Genomic DNA, 22,154 nt, shown 5'->3' on the forward strand with positions numbered 1-22,154 from the left:
AATTACCAATGTCAGAAACAGAGAAGAGCACAGAGTCCCCCTCGGCTGGCCTGAGGACAACACATGTCTGCCAGAGGAGATGGGTTGTTGCAGTATGGCATCACAAAAGGGTGATGAAGGAACACAAACTGTTTGAGGCTTTTATTCTCTTTTCTGCTTGAATTTATGTAAAATCTCTAATGAATAGAAGTTAATTAGCTACACTTAAGACTGATATACAACTACAGCCATAGGGAATAAACAGGTTCACCAGCTGCTATATTACTTCAACTACACTGTAAATTGCTGCATGCTATTAACATGCTCTCCTGGCTTCAATAAAGAAAATCTTATTGAAATCAGTAGCACACATTTCCTATTTCAGTGAGACATTGCAAAATTAAAATGATATGTAGTAAAAACAATATGTGTGAGCCACCTGCTTACTGTATGATAGAATAGATTGGCATAGAATGACAGCTGCTGCACAGCCAACATTTCAGATACTGTACTACCTTGCCAACTGGACTTAAATTCACACACGATTTCCTTGACTAGCACTGAATGAATTTTTGCTGCTATAAATATGCATTGGCTATTGTGATGAATCATCCTGGATACTAAGGGTCACTGTTAATTCACATGCATCACGAGCTGTATCCAGTGCAAAAAGCCACCAGAACAAATATTGATGAGTCTGGACTGTTTTGATGACCTACATGTAAAGAACATGTCTTGACCCACAGTAAAGGGTTGCAGTAATGAAGATAGCTCTTGCTGAGCTTGGTGGATACTCATAGCACAAAATGCTCAATGTTAAAAGAGCTAATAATCAATCTTCACACTAGCCTGGAGTCTCTAAGAGTTACCATGATCAAGACCTTACAGCCTTATTTAAGCACCTAGATCCACATTCAGATAGCCTAAACTTCTTAAGTTCTTACCTGTCCTAGGGCTGTTCTACATCTGCATTTTGGTTTTAGCAGACTTGAGGCAGGTCTCAGCTTTACCCCAGAGCTGGGTTTTCTGAATCCCTTTTCAGGCTCATGTTGTTCCCAGCATTGCTCAGACATAGGAGCTTAGTGAAAGGCAACCTCCTTGATGTTGCTTCTAATTCCCATTGATTTCAATTAGAGCCATGTGTCTAATTATGTTTGCAGATCTGTTTTTGCTGGTTTTATATTAAGGGGATGCCTAGAAACAGTAAATGTTTCTTTTAATCTAACTTTCTGTGCTGGCAGCTATGTCTGAAGTCAGTGCTGACAGGAGCTCTAACAAGGAACCACTGCTTTAGATTTCCCTGATAATAAAATCTTCTTTGCATATATAATTATAAATACTCTGTGTTGGAATGGGAAATAATTTTATAAGGATTAATATGATTTGCAGGTCTTCAACAAATGACAATACTGTAGTATTCATAAAAGGCCAGGTTTTGGGGGGTAAAATCAGTAATCTATTTTAACCAATTCAAATGCCAATATCCCATCTGCTAAGTCTCTTTATTTTATATCAGTCTGCCATTTTCTCTTAGTGGTAGCATCAATAAACATTGTTGGTAATCATCTGCTTGTGCTCTAATGTGGCATATTCAGTTTCATTGAACAAAGCCAGGCTGAAGATCCCCGAAGGAAAACAAAAGTGAGTTGTTTAGTTGTGATTCAGACCCATGTCTCTGATTTAAGAATGACTCAAGTTGCATCATCACCAAACCTGAACACAAATAGTTTTTATCATATACAAAGCTAAATGCTAATAGCAGCTATGCTTTATTTATTCCAAAGAATTTTTCAACTACATGGGGCTTTTTCATCATTTTGCCAAGTGCAGTGGAACATTTCAAAAAAGCCATCAATCTGAGGAGTTCACTAAAAACAGTATTTGTATCTGACGATGTGTAACAGGATTCCAGCTGGAGAATAACACTTTGATTTAAGAAAGGGTTTGTTTTGCTTTCTCTACTTTCAGATAGATTTGGAATGCACAGAGATGAAAGGCTGGATAACTAAGCCTAGATTCAGGCTTCTCTTAGCCAGTATTTGGCATAAAATTCCCAAGTACATCTAACATATTCATGATCTGCAGACAGAGATAACCTAAATCACTGTTAAAGAAGGCAGGTTTCGCTTCTCTGGTATCGCAAAATTACAGTAACAATAATGTAGTTAATCACAGCCATTCATAGGTGAAATGGCCCTGATAATCAGTGGTGAAGGGAAGAAACTTGGAGATTATATGCCCTGGCTTCCACACTAACTTCAAAGCCTCACAGTTTTTGAGTTTCCATCAGGATTCTTGGGTTTCTAACAGGAACAAGTCAACAAGAAGCTTGGGTCCTTCAGCCTTAAGAGGCTTATCAGTAAAACAGTTATGTGATCAACCTGACACACAGGTTAGCATAAAGGTGAAAGCTGGAATACTAGCCTAGAAATGAACCCTAGAGGAATCGGCTAAGTTTCTTGACATTTCTTGCTTCTTCCAACAATCTACCTCCATTAAAAAAGCCATTTCAAAAAAAATCTGCATTCTCTAATATGAAAATGTTCCATTACAGATTACTGTCAGGACTGGCAGCTTTTCTCATGGGTCACCAGATCCTTAACAGCCCCATGCTCCTGGAGGTCCGCTACAGACAGAGGTGGAGGACACAGAACTCAGCACCACTGAGGACCAGGAGTGCCAGGGCAGCTGGAGCAGATCTATAAACCTGCCTGCAGAGAGTCAGTTAGGCTGACTCTGACTCTGTCCTACTATCAGGACAGATCCTGTAACAGATAAGATACTCGTTCCTGTCAGCTAATATTGTACCCTGCTCTGGCATTGTAATGGAAACGGCTGTGCTTTCTGAAGACATCATCTTTGACATGAGACATAAAACCACACATGTTTGTCATTTCTATATTTAACATACCGATGTTGAGTTTGGGGAGGAAACAGTAGCTTCTGCTAACATAGATCAGAAATGTCTTTTTGGAGGTGGCATGTAAAACCACATCCTAAGAAAAGATGTTTGGGTATTAGTGAAAATTCTGATGTTAGCATGGCTCTCCAAGTGACTAGAACCCACTTTTCAAAGGAAGACTACAAAAGTACAAATATACTAAGTTTACAAATTATATTCCCATACATTCGTATCGTCACAGATGACAAAAAAAGACTATGACTTCAGCAGAGAACTGCTGGTAAGATATTAAAATCACCTAAGCAACCAAAAAATATAAATATAAGAATAAATATAATTTATTCTTCAAATAATATTATTTACTATAACATTTATATTGTGAATTATGCTTATATGTTAAAGCATCTTGTTGTCTAAGATGCTTAGACTTCTATGCACACAAAGATCAAAACAAATACCAATCACGGGAAAAAAGGAAATTTACTTGTAATTTTGTGATTAAAATGTTCAAATATTGTTCATATTATGTAATTAATTCTGTAGGCATGGTTTGATTGAATACAACATAACAGATTATTTGGAGAACAAGCACTGGCAAACCTGCTGCAGTCCCAGCTGGCCTTCTGCCTGAGCTATACACTTTTTGTGCAAGAAATAAATCCTGATTTAAAACATTACATGAGTCTGAGATTACTATTTGGCAGTGTCACCTACACTGATGTCCACACACAATGACATAGCTGTAGGAAACATGGGAGCAGGAAGGACCAGCTCTGGCAGCAGTTCCCAGTGTAGGGACCGCTACCACCCAGGGAGGCTCCAGGAGCCACTGGAGGGAATGGCAGTTCATGCCAGGAAAACAGCAGTGACACCTATTCCCCATCCCCTCCCTGGTGAAATGAATAGACCATTAGAAGCCAGAAGAGAAATCTATATTAAGACGCTGCTAATGTTCTAACGAAGTGTCACAAACAAGTTACACCTCTAACAACTCACCTTCTTCCTACTCTAGGTATTTATAGCAATCTCTAGAATTTTACAGATATACCATGGTCTATTATTTGTGCTCTCCCCCTGACACTCCCCCCCAAAAAAAGCAGGATAAACAAGGGACAAAGTGAAATCTTTAAAATAGAATTTCCTCACTTTGGTTTATTTAAGTTAGATATTTAGGACTGAGTTTATCAAGCCAACTGGTGGGCATCCTGCACGTGGCATAGCACCTAGCACCATCTCCCTGCGTGTGCTGAATCATGGCGACTGATTTTACAGGAGCCAGTGGTACATTCAAATATCAGAGAGCAGAAACAAGCCTTTCATTATGACAGTCTCTTAAATAGGAAGTTGTTAATAAACTAAGTAAAAAAACAATTGACCAATTATTAAATGACCTTAGAATTAAATTTGCTGTTACTGCACTTGAGATAGAACAGCACAAGTAAATATCTCTAAAAGAAAAAGCAAAGTCTTCTATGACAGAAACCAATTTGATATGGAAATGGGTCAACAGTTGCTTAAGATGTAGCACAGTTTTGATTTGATCTGCTATATTTGGACTCTGCAAGAGGCGCTTCCAGTAACATCGGTATTGCTTATACATGAGACTTTTGCATAATCGCTGTATGAAGCATTAGAATTCTTCAAACCGAGAATGATTTTCAAAATGACTATACATATCTATGTTAATAATGTGGATACAACAGTATTTGCTGAAGAAAAAGAACAACTGTTTTCTAAAACAATTAGGATTCATGATATATTGCTTGGCAGACTATTGTTCAAAAGCCCACACAGTCGTTACTGAAAAGAAGCCCAAACGCAGCCACGGGCACCAAGTTATGCTTAACGCTGAGCTCAGAATACACACTGGTCAAACAAGGAGAAATGTAAAAATAGTTGAGCATACATTTGTTTTACAAATTAAATCCTGTAGTTGTTTTGTATTGCTGCTTTTCAGACATGATCACAGTTAGAATGAAACAACCAGATTCCATTTTAAGATTTTTCTTTCAAGGATATTCTATAACTTTTTTTATGTCCACATACCTCAGCTGTCAGCTTTCCAGTCCACCTTGTTATTTATATGGAGTCCCTAGTAATCTTTGTATCGTCACAGAGATTAATCTAATTTCATTCCTGAAAAATACAAAAGGTCATTCCACCGTGCTTACCACCATGTTAGGGAACCTGCCCCAGCCAGCAGGGAGTGTTTCTTCTCTTTTCTTGCTTGGCCTCCATCACACATGCTACAGATACAATCTAGTTGGCTTTTCTTTACCTTTGCATTCTGGTGTCTGACCTTGGGAAGAGCAAACATATGTAATATCTTCCTTTAAACAGGTAATAATAATGATTATAAGCATTCACATTCTGAAAGCCAAGTACATGCATTAAAGATCATCTATCGACTCCAGAGTGATTGTACAAAGGAATCTGACCACGGTCATGGATGAAGTCCAGTCTCTACAATACATATCTTTACCAGAGTACAGCCCACTCCATTGAAGCATGTTTTAATCTAATAATTCCTATAGCATATTGCAATTATTAGACTAACTGCTATTAATGAAAACCCAGTTATTCAGTCCTATATCTGGCTCTGTAACAGATGTCATACATATTGTTTAACAAGTAGTTCATGTCTCTTGACACTATTTTACCACTTGTAAAATAAGAATGCTATTGAGATCATTGAATGGTAGACATTATAGAAGTAGAAAGCGTTGACTATTATTTGTTGTATTATTATTATTTAATGTAACATATGGATGCAAAATTCTGGCTTGTTTGACCAGGAAGACAGCCTTATATGTTTAAAATTAAATTAGCATAGAAAAAAATTTAGCAAACAGACTATCTCAAACAGGAAATGAAATAAACAGTATGGAGCTCTTTAAATACATAACAAGTAATCAGCAAAAGGGCTGTGAAAGGAACCTGAGTGGGAAGCTTGTGACCAGTGAGGCTGATACTGCTGGAAGCCTGAATGAAAGTTAAAAGGCTCCATGACTAGGCCAGACTATACAGGCAATTAGAAGTGCTGAATGTTGCCAAGGCATCAGGCCAACAAGAATTACAACTCAACAAACTGAATGAAGGAGAGTGGGGGGAGAAAAAAAAAAAAAAAAGGAAAAGGAAAAAAAAAGAAAAGGCTTTAATTAAATATTTGCGATCTCACAAGGGATGGGGAAAGTGCCAGGTAACTGGAAGATGGTTAACTAAACAGAGGGGGTCTGTTCACTCATTAATGCGTGGGGGAATTTACAAATGTAACTTCTACTACCATTAATTGGAGCTACAGTAAAAGAGTGATGCCAGTGTATACTAGTGGGGAAAGGCTCTTGTTACCTAATCTGGTCTTACCTCATAAGGGTTCATTGAGGAGTTATGGGGTGATTTATTGATTTGAATGAAAAAGGTCATGAAGATGGAACTTCTTGAAATAAAAATTTGTACTACTTTAAGTGCAGGATGATTACAGAATAATGCAGCATTTTCCTAAGAACTTTCCTTAGCAGCTTCTTAGAACTATGCAAAAATTTATTCTGCCCTGCACCTCAGAAATCCCAAAATAACCCTGTGGGACATGTGTCAGATTCAAAGTGGATAAATAACTTCATTTCTGCAGTTCCTTGTCAGGAGAGTCACCAGTTGGGGTGATTTGATTGTGCCTGTGCTGGAATGAAAGAGAGAAATGAAACCAGCAGGTCACTCACCTGCAAAGAAACAGTAGGAAAGAGGAGAACAAGGGTACTCATGAAAGGACCCAGCACTGGCAAGGGTAGGCTAAGAACTGTAAGTGTACTGTGTCACTGGACCCAGTTAGAAACTCTGTAGATGCAATTACTTCAGATAACCTTATATACATTTTTATGCAGCTCCAAATTCCATGGTTTTCCCAACTTATATCACATGTCAAATTTTAAATGTGTTTTAGTTATAATATGCCATTTCGTTATCCACTGTCCCTTATTAAATGTGAAGTTTGCTCAAATCAAAATTTTAAGCTTCATTGTTCCTATAGTATAAAATGAAGGCAGAAATTGCCCACAGGATAAAAAGAGGTGGGGGTTTTTTCAGCCACAATCAGAGAAATTTTGGAATATGCAAAATATACAGTATTTTCAGAACCCATGAACGAAAAGCAGAAATAATTTGAGTAATTCTTTCTAGTACATAAAATGGAGAAATAAGGGTCAGGAATCTTGTGTCAGGGTCCTGTGTTTGTTATTTTATCACTGTTTTTAAGTGAAAAGGAGAAACCATCAGAGTTTCAGAGCATGGCATTTAAAAAAGGGCAGAATTCAGCATCAGTTCACCACGTGATGATGTATCGTGGGATGGTTTAGAATAAGAAATCTATTAAAAAAAAAAAAAAAAACAACCAGAAACCAAAGAAAAAAGCCTTCACAGCCTTGAGGCCCCATAAAATCTTTAAAACTCAAACTATCCTCAGATTAAGTCTCCAGTAAAATATGTCTATAAAAGCACATTTAAAAAGAATTAGTATTCTCAACTTTTACTAATGCTTTACCATAAAAGTGGTCAAGTGGCCACCTCAATAAGCCAAATATTATTTAAACTTGGATTCCTATTTCATTATAGGAATAATACAGTGTATCTTAAAGAGCATTAGAACAATAAATTAAAATTATAACTACAACTAACACTAAATGAGAGAGATAGCAATTAAAGTATTTACAGTTCCTGAAGACAAATTTTCTGTCACCTTCACAGTATTGCCTTATAAAAAGTAGCTGCCAAGAACTATTCACTTTTTTCTCTTGCCTACTCTCATGGAAATATGGACATCTATAAAGGACAGAACAGATCCACATCTACAGTTGCTATGAAAGAGAGTTTATTTCAAAAATGCATCCTTTATGGCCATAACAGAATTAAATACTGTATGACAATCAATTCAGCTATTATTTTTATATAGAACTTAAATGCTGACACAAGAGCCAGTCAATGTTCCTAGCCAAGTCTGTTAAATTTCTCAAGATTAAGATGGGAAAAAATGGAAAATCTTCACATTAAGGTGGTGGGCTATATTGTAGCTTAATTTATAATTTCCAGGCGTATAAGGCAAGCATAGACAGACCATATGTCTTTTCTTGGCCTTTAAATGCTCCTATTTTCCACTAGACTTGCCTTTTTCTCCATCTATTGGCAACCATACCATTTGCTATTCAGGTGATTGGCTGTAATGAGCCAACTCCTGTTTCCATATGAATAACCACTTTTTTCCCCAATTACTTAAGCTGCCAGCAAGTCACTGGTGTCATGTTCTTTGATGCAAATCTGACTGTCAATAGAGAACAAAACTACATAAAGGGAGAATTTATGATGATACACTTAGCTTAATATTTTTTTTGTAAATGTTATTCAGTTTAGCTTCCAAGGAACATGGGGAAGGCAGCAATGGTCCACAGTAAGAAGTAAGAATATCTTTAATTGGCTTTGTGCTCCACATGCCCTTGTAATCAGCCTTCCCATATGGTAGTCTGAAATAAATTTATCAATCTCAATTTATGTATTTATGTCACTTTAAAAGGTCCATTTTAGTCAATATCAAAATCTATAAAATGTCACATTTAATTTTAAGTTTATAATTAAAAAAGTTAGAACCCTGAATACATAGTTTGATATTTGCAATTTTTGGAAACAAGCAGATACACAGAACAACATGGGAGGGGGGATTTTCTGAGGCAAATGAAACACCAGTTATTAACAATACAAGAACTAAATATATAATTCTAACTCACTTTTTTAAAAGGTCATTTCTTAATCTTTCTTAAGTGGGTTTGGATATTTTTCACTTAAAGGGAAACAGCTTACACTTTGCAAGCCAAGAGACCTTATTCTTAAAATGCACCATGATAAGTGTGATAATGGGGTAAGGGGCAGATTCCTTGCTGATATTGGCACTCATGATTGCAATCACCATGTTTGACAGTAAATAGCTACAGCGTAAACTGTTTTCCATTTATAAAATTGCTATATTAAATTTCTAATGCAAAACAATAAAAGCAATGCTACCCAGTATTCAAGGCTTTGTCTATTTACTGCATACCTTCAAACCTGTATCATTTCAGGATGCCTTTCCAGGTCTCTATCAAGTAGATTTTCCAAGTGTTGTCCAATTTTTCCAGGTGATTCCAGTTAAATACCATTTTAAGCCTCTGAGGGATTTTGTAAACATCAGCTTCTGCAATATAGACACCAGCAGCCAATCTAAAGGGAAGGACAAATTCATATTGTACATATTTAAAACTGCTATTAGTCTCACAACACTCAGATCCAGTTCTGCATGTTCCCAGGTGCTCTCAGAAAGGACTTTACCTAAGAACTAATTAGGTCCTGAAGGAAGATCTTTTGTAACAGCAGGCGTCCTCAACAACCACTGCTCTTTTGCTGAAAAAGTTTCTGGGTCTGTTTTTTTATTGTTGAAAACACAATAATAAATTATTGTTTACATAAGGTTGACAGTATTTTTCACAGACCTGAGAAAAAACAAGAAGCTAGCAAAAGGAAGACAGGTGAAAAGTGAAAATATTTCTTTAACAATCTGCTAAGAATTATATTATCTTTGATTGTACTCATTTACAAATAGGAAAGGTCCTGTCTAATCGCTGTAACCAAAGAGAGAAAATAACTGCTAAACCTGAAAATCATTAGTTAAATATATTTAATACCAAATGAAACAAAACAGTAACATTAAATTCAGTGGGCTTAATTAACCTGCAAAAATACAAATCTCTTTAAGGTTAAAGTTGCTGTTTAATGATATCTTGGGTTTGTTATTATTATTGGGCTAAAAACTGATTTTAGAAGCACATATAAAATCAAAGCTGCTCAAAGGTTTCTCTGATTACTTAAGATCAGGACTGAATTTGACTCTGTACTAATCAGGGTTTTCTCCCCACATGCTGCAGTAGCGCATAAATAAAGAGAAACGAATGTTGTAATCCGTTAAGTTTGGTAGAGAAATTAATTAGAATTTGTACAAATAATCCTCTACAAGTTTTTTCAACAATGCATTTTCAAAAGTGGTTGAAGACTATTGCCCATTATAAAGTATACAGTCAAGCAAAGCTGGCTGCCACAAACTCTAAAGGAGCATTGATCATCAGGTACCAGGTCAAGGGCATGTAGACCCTGGAGGGAACAACCCCTGATGGGATTTCCAAAAGTTAAGGTACCTGCCTGCTCTCTAGTTGCCTAAATGCTTTCAAATCTCTTAAATACTAATGGACTAATGCAAGGCACAGACTAGCTGGTGCCTACATTTGAAATCTGCTCTCAAATCTCATTTGCAGATTGGCCAGATGGTCATTAGTGTGGAGGTGTTCTCCAGGCAGACTTGCTTTCAGGGCAGTTTTTTTTTAAGTTTTTGGGGGGTTGGGGAAAGAGAAAAGGAAGTATTTTTTGGTTGTAGATTTTTAGTGGGGTTTTATGGTGCTGGGGGGGGGGCGGGTTATTGGTTGTGGTTTGAGATTTTTTTCAGTTAAGATTGGTAACAGCTAGGAAAGGGTGAATAAAAGCTGAGCTACAAGATAATATGCTCTAGTTTGGTGTATTTAAGAAAGTGCTTGCAATTTAATCCAGAGAGACCAATAAACAGAAGACTAAAATAAAAAGGCAGAAGGCTGCAGTGTCAAAGTGCTGTTAAAGTACATGAGAAAAGCAATCCTCTTGGGGTTCACTGTAACACTTCTAATAATGAGCTTCCCATATTTAGACACAAGAGATAGCAAATTCAAACCCCCTGGAAAGGATACAATACAGTTATACAACAACATAGCAAACTGTATTTGTTTTGTTATTACTACCTATGCACCCTATGGTTTCTTTAGGGGAGACGATATGATATCTTTATACTGTAATGTGTAAAATAGTCTGAAGTCTCATTTTGACACCAGTAATGCACCAAAATCCTTCCTAAATATTGAAAGACCTCCAATGTGATGCTAAGCTTGATCTTACTCATCACTAAAAAAAAATAAAATGTTTTGTTACTGCATTTCTCTCTGAGAGGTTTTCAAAATCCTTCCAGTCAGTACATGAGATAGGATACATATTGTCGGGGATAAGTTGTTAAAGTGAATTTGAAATGTGCTTCTCAAAATATCGTTTACACATTTACCAGATGGTAAAATAAACATGTAAATTGTTATCGAGTATACACCAACTTTATACTACAATTTTACCCACTGTAGAAATGGTGTAAAAATGTTGAATATAGTGTTACTTGTTCATTTAATAGTTTATTAACATTTTAAATACATTTGGAGAATAGGTTTACTTTCAAAAGAAAAAAAATACTAACAAAAGCAGCATTTTAAGCCATTAATTGGGCCAAATTAACATACTGACTTCTACATTTATCATTCACCATATCAATAATATGATTAGCATAATTATAGTTGGTTTCTAAGTATTTGCATATGTACAGATGTTACCCATGTTTAATGGTATGGGTTTTAAAAGATAAATTTAAGTTGAAAAAGTGCTAAAAAAGTAATTTTAAGAAATATAGTTACCAACATCTTAGTTAAATGCTGTGATTTTTGGGGTTGTCCAGGATTTGTGGGTCCCCTCCAACTGAGGATATTCTATGATTCTGTGATTCTAAAGTAGCTGCAGTTAGACCAACAGTTTAGTTTGCCACTGGAATTTACTCTTTCAAGAGCCACCCTACACTTTCAGAAATATGAAGATGTGAATAATCTACGTATGATGAAGTAGCAGGTGTGTGATAAAAAACCCTTGTATCCAAAGAAAAGAGTATGCATGTGCTATTTAGCAATACGCAGGAGTTAAAATCTTCCAGCTCAAGGAATTACCTTTGTTATTCCATAAAATAAAAGATCCCATGTTTGTAATTACTTGTTAATGATCCTGGAAGACCACAGATGAAGGATTTTGATGGAAGACTGTTGCTTGTACTACCTATGATTCGACTCTCCTTTTGTAATTCTATTTCTACCAACCAAGCACATCAATTACACTGTGCTACAGGATTTCCTTTCTCACCTTTCTGACTGTGCCAGCTCCTTTAAAAAAAAAAAAAAAAACACACCACAACAACAACAACTTTATTATTTTGCTGTCTTAGATTTAGGAACTTTCCTCATCTATGAGACCATATATTAACTCAGCATATTTTTAGTCTGAGGTCTCCAGCAGACTCTGAACTGTTTAGTCCTTAGGTATGAGCATATCAACTAGTCTTCAAGCTATCTAAGGACTTCTTTGGTCAGTGCATACAATAAGGCTTGGCTTCTCACACAGGTTTTGTCTGAATTATTTTTTTCAGAGGCTTCACAGTATCTAAATTCAGTCTGTCACCAGCCATGAAGTTTCTGTTTACTATTACATGGTGGCTTTACTATCATATGCCCTCAGCACTAAGGTCTTCTCACATAAATACAAAAAGACATGATTCTCAAGGGTATTAGCACAGCACTAACTTAAAAGATAAAGTTAACTTTATTAATGAGTTCTGGAGGAGCTTACATATCCAACAAATATCCTCTACTAGTAGGTGCCACAACATGAAAAAACCTCTTAACTAAAAGTACCCTTAAATAATACTGTCCCTCTACAGGGAACCAGCAGAAAAGCAACAGATAATAAGCTTTAACAAACCTGTCTGATTTCTCTGACTCAGACTATCAGAGTCTGTGATTTAAGATTCAGAAGTCCTGCTGAAAAGCAAAGTGTGAAAAGTTTCTCTGCACTGGGTGCTTGATCAGGGTTCCAGCAGGATCTTCTAGGGAAAGATGAAAAACAAACCAATTGCATGTCAGCACTTTTAAAATATCACTTGGAATTCGCTCCTTTACAGAATCACAGAATTCTGTGATTGGAACCTTGAAAATTGGAAGAGACCTTCAAGATCGTCTGCTCCAACCATCCATGCAGCACCACCATAATAACCCCTCAACAATATCCCAAAGTACCACATTCAGACTCCTCTTGAACATTTCCAGAAACAGCTCCACCACCTCCCTGGGCAACTTATTCCAATGCCTAACCACTCTTTCAGTGATTTTTTTTTTTTTTTTTTAATATCTAACCTGAACCTCTCCCAGCACAACTTAAGGCCATTTCCTTTCATCCTTTCACTTGGGACATGGTAGAATGGACTAAACCCCAAGCTTGCTACTACAACCTCCTTTCATGTAGTTGTAGAGAGCAACCTACGTTTTGGATTACACTCTTCATCAGAAGTATTTTGCAAAAATACACAGAAATACTTGATAGTATTGAAGAGATTGACAGTAATAAGGGTTTCATATGAGAATAAATGATAATGTAACTTAATTAAATAATCAGAAATCTCTGGAAAGGTCTAGTTTTGAAACCATTAGGCAGAAATATAATTTTAAACTTGAAGAAATAGCCTAAGTGAGATATGGGGAAAATTGACTTATGTACACATATAGGAGGTATTCAATAACACATCTACAATTACCTCTGTTATGAATCAAAAAAAAAAAAATTCACAAAAAACAAACCACCAACGAGGAAGCTCAAAAGTCTGACTACCAAAATCCCTCGTGCATTCAAGGCACGTGTTGCCTTTGGTGTACACGCAGGTACTATAGACTGAACCACTAAACGTGAGAGGGAGATGCTGAAGAAAGAAACGTCTTTAAAGCCTGAGCCATGGAGCACCAAACACCTCTGCCAACTAACTTCGAAGCAGAGCCTGAGCCAACACTTCTGTAAAGACAGGGTGAGCACTGGAAACTTGTAGCATATGCTGCTATTTACATAACTAATTGTAGCATGCACAGTCAAAAAACAGCCTCTAGCTTTAGCATATACATGCAAAATAATTGATTTTATTATGTACAGAAAATTAGAAGCTGTCAGAAACAAAGCCACCACTAACAGCCGCGAGGAAGAATTTCGAAGATTCATCGCCTAGATTGCAGAGGCTAGTCTTCACACAGTTGTGAGGTTTACAGCTAGAATATAAATCTAGACAAGATTCAGTGACAGCTGATACCCTATCCAAGCTTTCGGTAAAACTGACATACACACACCATAGACTGATAGTGGAGACGCTCAAGAAAAATATTCCCAGTCTCAGACTAGCTGTGGTTTGTCGTTGCAGGCATTGTAATACAAGATGAAACTTTGCAAAGTATATTGCAAATATAATAATTATTTCATCTTACACAGAATAAAAAGGAAGAAAAATATGATGGCATAGATTAAATGCACTAGCTGAGTTGCTCCTAAATCTCTGATGAAAAATAGAAGGACACAAAGAAGTGAAAAAATACAGAAGATAAAAGCTGAATTATGCTGGCTACTTTTCTGTGGGGAAAGAAAAAATAATGAAAGAAAAAAAAAGCATAAAACTCAGTATTTTTCACACAAAACAATGAGTATATGTAACCCAGAAAATATGCACATTAGTTCTAGAATGTTCTCCTATTATACAGAAATAATATTCTTTGAGATAATATTTAATCCTATAGATTAAATCTGTATTGGCTAGACACGACACACTTGTTCTTGCAATTACAGAATGGAATAGAAAATTTATAAAATAATAAATTTTAAGTGGTTTATTTTAATCTGGCCCTAATGTTTTTGAAAATGGTGTTAGAATTCCAATTTTATTTAATTTAAAAAGCTATAAAGAACCAAAGTTAGATCAGCAGAGGTTCTGTAAATTATGATGCAACACCCATAAATCCAAGAGTTTACCTGTTACATGCTGCTGAAGAAAAACCCCAGAAACAGACACCCTGGTTATACAAATCCAAATGCTAAAAATATTTACATTGTAGATTCTTATAAAATGTGTCATATTAAATGTTTTTTATTAGTTAAACCCTTTATAATCACAAGATACTTTGAGTAAATGTAGATTTGAAAGTCTGTGTACAAAAGGAAGCAGCCTTCCATGGATCTCATCCTTTTCACTAATACTGAGCAAGGCTTTCCCTGTTTAGCATCCTCCACAGAAGGAATTAAAGGAGAAAACGCTTGTCTACATGTTCAAGCTCTAAACAGAACAAGCCATAGAAGAACCAGTGAAGTGCCCCTCAGTAAGGGAAAGGATGGTGGAGAGAAAAGCAGTGGCTGGAACTCACGGGAAGCTTTGGAGATCTACCAGGGGTGGAGACCAGAGTCTGCCTGGGGACTACTGGTGTACGTTCATCAGATTAGAGCTCTGTTGTTTTATCACCCAGGAATTCAGCGATTGCATGCACGATCCTAGGCACTTGGAGGGCAGGTTTTGAGTTGTAGATAAGCCCATCTCATACCTGTCTGTGAAAGAGATCACCAGTTTCTTGCTGTCCTGCCTTTGCACCCACCAGCCTGGCAGCCTTTCCCATGCAATAGCACCATCACCATCCAAGTGATGGATCCAAAAGCTGAACTGACAGGAAAACAACCCTCGTGAAAAGGGTCGAGTACACAGAACTACACTTGAAATCTCCTAGATCCTTATCCTGAGGCAACTGTAAATATAAAAACAAAGTCAAAATTAAATATAGTTACTGTTTAGCACATTGTGTATTTAGCACAAGCATTGCCCTTTTCCCTCTATAAACAGGAAAACGTGACTGCAGTGACACAACTGCATTTTAATTACCAAGGGGAAAAAAAAAAACACCCCAAAACCCACAACTGCTAAAGTGATCTTGCAATGACTTATGTGCATGTATATGCTAAATATTACACTGTTACAGGACAGTTATTTGTGTTGTTTCTTCAGTTATAATGTATTTGGAAAATAAGCCTACACTGGTAATGCACTACTGAGGGGTTTGGCCTTTCAGGATACATCTGAGTAAATGGCCTTTGGGACAATATAGTTCTGAAGAAATCTTACATCCGCATATTGTAAAAATAAATTTTATGTTAATTTTTATACGTCCTTATTTTATTTCTGCCATTACACTTCATATTACTTTAACTAACATCTGATTATAGAAATTAATTTATTTGTTATTTAAAAAAAAACCCACAGTTTTTAAATAATTTTCTTTCATATCAATGATCAGAGATAAGTTATAAGTGAATAATATATGAAAATGCAATAACTGAAACACTGAAATGCTTAAAAATACAATACTGAATGTTAACATCAGAGTGGTTTTATAGTATTTAACACAAAGAAAAAAAGAGCTACATTAGACAAGACTTCAAAGAAGGTAAAAAGGATTTGGACATTACAAAATACCAGACATTTATAAGAAGAACTGAAAATATCTGATTAACTTCTTTCCTTTCAATTTTGGAACATTTTTTTTTATATTAAAAGAATATAGCTGCCCTAAACATTGTCCCTAAAAAGTGGCAAATTCTTGTATAACATACACCAAGCAAAATGCTTTTGATTCAATCACTAAGAAAATTTAATCATTTAAAGCAACAATAAGAAGAAATTAAGCTTCAATTATTTTATAATCTAAACAGACAGAAACAAAAATGTAAGTACAGTGAGATATGAGTTGATGTTTTCATAATTATTTTAATGTAGGAGAAACAAATATGTATATTGAATTATTATTTGGTCCTATTAATCCCATCAAGCAGCACCTGCTTTGAATAGTATCTAAACCACAAGAGGAGACAGATTGTTTCAATACAAAGCGGTATTGAACCACTGAAGCCCATGAAATGACATAACTATAAACCAGCTCAGGATTTAATCCATTCTATTCTGACCCTAACTCTGCAACAAATGCCACTCCTCAATGCATATCTGAAAAAACTGCTCAATAACATGTCCAAGAAAAAACTGTAAAAAGTGTGAAAGTCATTTAGAACCACTGGAGATTTTTCAGTGAGATTTTCATTATTTCTAGACATGGGTGACTAAACCACTAGGAGGTTTTTGAAAAATGCCCCTGATCCTCACCACTTGTACACTGTGGGTTCCATAGGAAAGTCAGGAAGTGACCACAGAATGCAAAACCTTTTACCTCTTCTTCAGTACCTTCCATCTAATTCAATGTTCCCTTCTCCTAATGCAAGAGTAAACTGAGATACCAGGAGAGAGCTTACACAAGCTTAAAGTAATACCTATCTATAAGACACATTTAGAAATATAGTGTTTAAGTGGTGGGAATGACTGGAGAGGGGAGATGCCTCAAGGATTTGCTGAGAGGGGATGCAGTGTGGGGAGCTGGCAGGTGCTCCTGCCAGGCCCTCTAGTGGAATTTTCAGACAACGTGGGGTGAACTCAACTTTGTCCAGGGCCAGAGAGCAGCCACCATATTTCTGCAGTATCTCCAGCAAGAGGTCTATGGAAGATGGAAATATGACAGTCTAGTTGTAATCAACTCCACATAAAAACGCCTCCCCTTCAGCAAACATTTTCACAAAGGTAAATAAGCTGTAATCAGGGTGTTGATCAATCATTAAAAACATTTGTTAGCTTACATTTATGATTTCAGTTTAATTCTCGGTGGGTGGGTGTCTTCATCTAAACTAGGACACCTTTCAGCAGCATAAAATTTCTCTCAACGTAAAATGTCGGTGTTGCTCTCTCACACTTCAGTCCCAGGCCATTATCTGCTTTCTGGATAAACAAAAGCAACCAACATGTAACTAAATATAATTTAAGAAAGAAACTTACTTACAAAAATTAATTTCTTAGCATGGCCCACAGAAATTAAGATGTGACTTTTAGAAAGTTTAGATTACATGTCAGTGCTGTCAGTTAAAAAAAAAAAAAAAAAAAAAAAAGCAAGTTAAAACATTATATTTCAAATGATTGAAGTGGGAGCTTGGATGATGAGCTTTGGTAACTCATCAATGCAATGTTTCTGCCAAATAATAAAAAAAAACAAATAAAACAAATTATTAAGTGTATCCTAAATCAGTCAGTCACTTCAAGGTACAGGAATATCACAATTATTGAAAAAGGCCTTGATCCTGAAAACATTTATGTCTGTGAATTTTTAGACAAGTGACTAGTCTTTGTAGGACTGACCTCTTACTTTACGTTGTTCACACATATGAACTTGTATGCACGATCAGAGACTAAGGCAGAAATACACATTTACAAGCTATCAACATTTTACCTAAAATGTCTCTTAAAACAGATTCAAAATCATTACCAGCTGTTTCTTATTTAAAGCTTCATATCAATGTAATAGTATAGACAGTTTTACACAGAACTAAAGTACCTGAAGTTTTCATCCATTTTGCCTTCAGTTAAAAAAAAAAAAATTAACCTAAAAAGTCAACTTAAAACCAACAAGATCATTCATACCCACATCAGCCCCTTAGCATTAAAAACACTCCAACTGTGATAAATCGCAATGATGGCATGAATAAAACATCACAGATTTTATTGTGTAATATATTTAATAAAGTAAAAAGTTATATCTAATCAGCAATGACAGCCTTCAATCCTAATGGATTCATAATTATTCTACATATAAGAAGGAGAATATTACATATGCTCAAAAATTCAAGATTTATATATAAATATATATTTCAACCAATACCTGTTTTTTTCAGATATACATATTTGATAAATGGGTAGCTTTCAACAGACCACATTCTGAAATCAGTGGTGCTTTTGTTTGCATTTCAAGATTAATATGCATTCTGATAAAAGCACGAAATGTTATCACTAAGCTGTGCGGCTCTCTAGACCTACCACAAATATACTATCTGGAAAGAACTGGGTACTGAACGCAAACAGTCTGCTGCCTTCCATCTACTTATCACTCTGCTGTTTCAATATTTTTTTTCTTTGACTTTGCCCCGTATCTTAGCAAGTGACACATTCCTCACTAGGAACCACATTCATGACAAGTTTTAATGTTTAAAATCAGAACTTGTGTCCATTCTGCACAGAAACAGTACCTGGAAAGCATACTTTCATGCAAAATGCTGGTTTTTTTCTTGCTTTTTCCAATAGACACACATTCTTTTTTTGTATCTCAGAGATTTTAAAATTGTTCTATGCAACTTAAATAAGACTTCCAAAACCAGTAACCTTTTACAGGGATAAATCAGAGCACTTCCAGTTGGCAAAGTAATTTGGGAGGGACATGCAAAGCACCTGAAAAAACAGACTACATAGAAAACCATTTTAACTATAGCAACAGCACACACTGCATAATGTTAAAAGGAAAACTATGCAATTAGGTCTCTTATCAGACTTATGAAAATTCAGATTTATGCCATTTGGGAAAATAAAAAAAAAATCATTGTTCAACATATCTCCCTTGAACACTACCTAGGGGAGGGGAGTGATGACCAGACAGCAAAAATTAAGAAGAACGTGTCCCACCTTAAGCCTATTCTGCCAATCTGTCGTGGTTGTTCTTCTAGCTCCATAGGTTTACATGATTTTTTTTTTCCTAATTTTTTTTTCTTCCTTTTTTTTTTTTTTTTTTTTTTTTTTTTTTTTTTTTTTTTTTTTTTTTTTTTTTTTTTTTTTTTTTTGCTGACAAGTAATACAAGACAGATTCTTGCCTTCTTAGGATCTTGCAATCTAGTTTAGACATAGCACGTCAAGTGGTGATGAAAGAAGGTTAGGGTGGGTTTGAAAAGATGAGGATTCCAACAGTAAACGATGCAGAGACATCAGTTTGGTAATGTACACATGTTTTGCATGATTCATTGGACCAAAATGGCCAAAGGAACTTAAAAAGCTGTCAAAGGCATCTTTACCTCTGACCTACCTAGTCATCCATCTGCTTCCTCATACTGTCAATCAAAATCCTCCCATCCTTATCGCTATTCTATTACACACATTTTCCACAACCATTTCTCCTCCAGCTCTTAAAAAATATCTTAGCAAACATTTCAATCAGTCATTAAAAACCTTGTTAAAATATGCAATGTGTCATCAAATATGCATAGCGTACTCGTGCAAAATCTGCAGAGCGTAAATCACTGTATTACATTTGTTATAGTATTAATGTGAAATATCATAGAAAGTATTACCAATAAGAACTTTGAAATACTTTCTACAGATTGGAGCTGAATTTTGTGTTGTGTTAAATAAAGAAAGAGCAATTTAATAGATTATTTTACACAACAATTGCATTTAAAGCCTGTTCAGCATGCCTAGATTAATAATACTAATTATACTTCACATAAAGTTCATGCAATTAGTTGCTGTTCTAACAAATTCATCCATGGGGTTTTGCTTCAGCTAAACCGAGTGTACTGCAATTTATACACACCAGGTCAAAACCCCCGTGTTCGGTCCTTGGTGAACACAAACACTAACGTGTAGGTAAACAAATGTTTAGCAGATATACAGGTGCACCTCTAAAAATAATAATCTAAAGAATTATAATAGCAATAAAGTGACCTACCGACAGGAAATAGCCTTTTTAACTTCTGCAGCCCTTATCTCTTCCACTCTCTCGCAGAAAGAGTTATGGAATTATCCTGTCGAAATAGTTATGGAATAACATCAACCACTCACGCACAGGAAAGGATTTTGTTCTGACCTGTCACATGTTACGTGTTTGTTCCAGACCCTCTGGATAACCCCCGCTAAACAAGACCTGGCGGACCCCTTCCCGAGGAGCAGTGTACCCGGGGTGACTGCCCGGCGGGCAGCAGCCGCAGCGGGGAGGCGGGCGGGGAACGCCGCGGTGCCTCGGGACGCTCCCCTTGTCCGCCCGGGGGGCAGTGCATAGGGACCGGCAGCGGCGGGAGGGAAAGGGGGCAGCTTTTGTCGGCCGAGAGCAGGGAAGGAGAGCCAGGAACACGCCATGATTTATTTAGGGTGCGGGAAGCCCCAGGACAGCCTCGCTGAGGGGGCAACTGGGGCCTGCGGGAGGCGGAGAGGTGCGGGCGGTACGCGGGGGAACTCGTGCGGAGCCCCGGCCTCTGTGCTCGAGGAAGGCGGCCGGGGAAGGGCTCGCACCGCCTGCGCTGCTCCCAGGGGCGCTCCCGAGGGGGCACTGCCCCCACGGCCCCTCTCAGCGAGGGGCGTCCCGGGGCAACACCGTGAGCCCGACGGCACCGCAGGGCAGGCGCCACCGCCCCAGGTTGGCAGCCGCGGTGCCCCAAGCGGGCAATGGGGGCGGTGGAGACTCTGGGGGCGCAGGGGCTCCGCACCTCGGGGGGCGGGGTGGGGGGGTATGCAGTTGGGCTGCTCAGGTGCCCCCCGTCAATACCGTGACAGGACAGAATGCCCCTGACAACTCCGCACCCGCGCTTACCCATCGCGGAGTCAAAGAGTAAATCCGGCCTGTCTCCATCCACCGAGAACTCAGTCCTCGCGGGTACCGGCCGGGCGCCTCTCCTAAAGCCCACAGATGTGTGATTCTAAAGGGGGCAGCGTCCTAGCGGAGGTGGTCCTGCAGGAGTGGGGTCTCCGCTCCCGCGCAGCAGAGCAGGCTGCTTCCCCGAAAGGGCGCCCGCCTTGGGGGCACTGCGGGGCTCTGCCAGCTCAGCCCCCGCCCCAGGGAGGCGAGGGGAGGCTGCAGGCAGGCAGCGCTGCGCCCCTCGCCTCTGCTCCGCCAGCAACGGCACCCCCCGCCCCGCACTAAGCACCTCTCCCGCCTGCAAAGTGCTGTCAGGGCTTTTAAGCGTCAAACACAGGGATAATTATAAACCTTTCAAACCTGAGGGGGTTTCATCTCCCTCTTTTTCCGACTGCAAACCTCCACGCTTGGCCACGTCGTGTAAGCACTCTCCGCTACGCCGTTTCCCCCCCCACCGAAAAAAGGACAAATGCGGGGCAAGCCGAGCAGTTCCGTCAGGGAGGACAGCGGCGGGACTCCCGCTCCAGAGCCTCGCGGAGAGCTCCACCAGCCTCTTCCCCTTGGCCTCATCAGATCTCCTACTTGCAAAACGGCGAAGTGCTTTTTCCAACACGACGTTAATGTTTTGCCAGGTTTATTTTACTTGTTATACACAGACGATACAAACGGGCAAAAACCGAAACATTTCTCAATGGAGCATGTACTGGTATAAATTATTCAGTTCCACAGACGTAACAGAACAAATATAAAAATCACAACATTCGATTTACAGAAGAGTCAAAAATATACACACGTTTATGACCCTGAATTTCTATTAGGAAATTTTCCCATCGAGTGTAATCTAGACTGAATATTTAGCCTGATGCATATTTCTGTTTGTTATTGGTGTTTTTTCCATATAAAAATGTGTTAATTGTATAGATTTGCTACTCAAAATTCGAAGACTTACTATTCTGCTTCGCCGGGGGGGAGTCTTGGAGGGATATTAGTTCTCCTTCAATAATATAATAAGAGGCTTATAGGAAATATCGCTCTTACTTTTG

Source organism: Empidonax traillii, unplaced genomic scaffold (genome assembly GCF_003031625.1).
Source record: "Empidonax traillii isolate 1590-97213 ecotype Southwest subspecies unplaced genomic scaffold, ASM303162v1 scaffold696:size366466, whole genome shotgun sequence".
Lineage (NCBI taxonomy): Eukaryota > Metazoa > Chordata > Aves > Passeriformes > Tyrannidae > Empidonax > Empidonax traillii.